The 2,500-nt window shown below is 35.8% G+C and overlaps 1 pseudogene; it reads right to left on the reverse strand.

The window, feature by feature from the left end:
• The window catches only part of LOC122572286, a 3,993-nt pseudogene extending 1,728 nt beyond the window's left edge, over positions 1 to 2,265 (reverse strand).
• Between the last annotated feature and the right edge of the window lie 235 nt (positions 2,266 to 2,500).

Raw genomic sequence — 2,500 nt, forward strand, 5'->3', positions numbered from 1 at the left:
CAAAATTCATCGAATCACTATCCGCGCATGAGAATACCAACTACTCCCTATGGAAAGTCACCAACAAAGTGAAGAAAACAATAAAATCAATCCCAGCAATCAAAAAAATGGACAACTCATGGGCCAGAAGTAACGAAGAGCAGGCAGAAGAATTTTCGAAGCACTTACAAAATACATTTTCACCGTATGAAATTAATAATAGCATTCCCGGAGGGCAAACACATGAAGAAGTGGAAAATGCCAACAACACAATTGACAAACGCTGCACCATACTCAGCACAACAGCCCAAGAAGTTACAAACTTAATTAAGGCAACAAAGACAAGTAAAGCATCAGGATTTGACTCGATCAATGGAAAAATCTTAAAAAACCTTCCTCCAAAGACGATAAGACTAACAACGATAATATTCAACGCAATTCTAAGAATACAGTATTTTCCTGCACTATGGAATATAGCACAGATCGTAATGTTACCCAAACCAAACAAAAACCAACATTTAACTGCATCTTACAGGCCAATATCATTACTACCTACGTTTTCCAAACTACTAGAAAAAATAATATATAACCGCCTAAAACCAACAATAGAAAAAGAAAAACTAATACCGGACCATCAATTTGGATTCGGGAATAAACACTCCACAATAGAACAAATGCATAGACTCGTCAATGAAATTTTACAGGCATTGTAAACAAAACAATATTGCACGGCACTATTTATTGACATCGAAAAAGCATTTGACAAAGTTAACTATAAAAAACTTCTTCAAACTATCAAAAAGCAATTTCCAGAGCAAATCTACAAATTACTCAAATCTTACTTAAACAATAGAACCTTTGTAGTAAAAATAAATGACGCATATTCTGAAATTAAGGATATCAAGGCAGGAGTACCGCAAGGAAGCATCCTAGGACCAATATTATACACACTCTATACAGCAGAAATACCAACAACTGATAACAGCAAAACTCTAACGTTCGCGGACGATACGGTCTTACTAGCGAGACACGCAAATCCAGAAACGGCTGCCGCACTACTACAAGAACACATTACAAAAATAGAAAAGTGGCTGCAAAGCAAACAAATAAAAGCGAACACCAGTAAGTGCAATCACATAACATTTACGCTTAGAAAAGGAAAAACACCAGAGATCCAACTAAATGGCGCCCACATAGCACAAACAAAGTACGTCAAATATCTAGGAATACATTTAGACACACGCCTTACATGGAAGCATCACATAAAATCAATAACAAACAGAATACGTGAAAAAATGAAGCAAATGTACTGGTTAATCGATAGAAAATCTAAATTAAGCATAATGAATAAACTAAATATATACAAAACAATAATCAAACCAATCTGGACATACGGAGTCCCACTATGGGGTATGGCAGCAATGAGTCACATAAATAAAATAGAAACAGAGCAAGCAAAAATCTTAAGGACAATAGTTAACGCTCCAAGGTACGTCAGAAATGAAGACATACGAAAAGATTTAAAAATTCCAACAGTCAAAGAGGATATTGCCAGATATGCAAAAAAGTATAAAGAGAGACTCGCAACACACCCAAATCAGCTGGTTGCTGAAACGAATAAAACAATAATAGAAAGAAGACTGAAGAAGAAGTATCCTGCAGACCTCATAATAGAACAATAAACAACCTGGAAGATGGAGTCCCGCTGGAGGTAGCCATCCACATGCTATATTTATCAAATATTAAATTATAATATTTTACCAAATGTCCCAATGGACAAATTGTAAAATGTAAACAAACAATAAATAAATTAAAAAACTTTCTTCTTAGAGAATGATAAACTCGTAGTTTGAGCGACACAATGATTGACCCAAACTACTGATGGTTTGTGTCAACATATTGATAGTAACAAATTTACATCTAAATACTCGTAATCGTGAATAAACTGTGAATGTTTATGCATTTATTCTGCATACATGCTTTTTTTTATTGCACGTATAAAGATAAAAATTCCTAAACATTGCATACTAGTCGTAATACTAACACACCTGTCATGGGGCTGTCTATGTAACCAGGACAAATTGTGTTAACACGTATTCCTTGCGACGCGAGTCCTCTAACTAAAGGGATCGTCATGCCGGAAACCGCGGATTTCGTGGTGTCATAAGCAACTAAACCAGGTGGTGGTTCATAAGCCATCGTGCTCGAAAGATTTATAATGACTCCTCTTTGTTGATTTGAATCTGGTTTGTTCTTTGCCATCAAGCCGACCATTAAGCGCGTTACATTGAATAAACCCCACACATTAGTTTCGAAAACGCATCTGTACAGATCAGCAGAATGTGGCTTCTTGTTCTTGAAATCGTAGATATTTTCGTAACCAACAACACCAGCAGAATTAATTAGTACGTTCACGCCGCCAAATTTCGCCTTCGCACATTCGATGCTCTCTAATACGTCCTTTTCAAGCCTCACTTAAAAAGTATCATACAATTATTCATTATGAAAACTTTACGTATTA

The sequence above is a fragment of the Bombus pyrosoma genome, linkage group LG11, assembly GCF_014825855.1.
Source record: "Bombus pyrosoma isolate SC7728 linkage group LG11, ASM1482585v1, whole genome shotgun sequence".
Taxonomy (NCBI): Eukaryota; Metazoa; Arthropoda; class Insecta; order Hymenoptera; family Apidae; genus Bombus; species Bombus pyrosoma.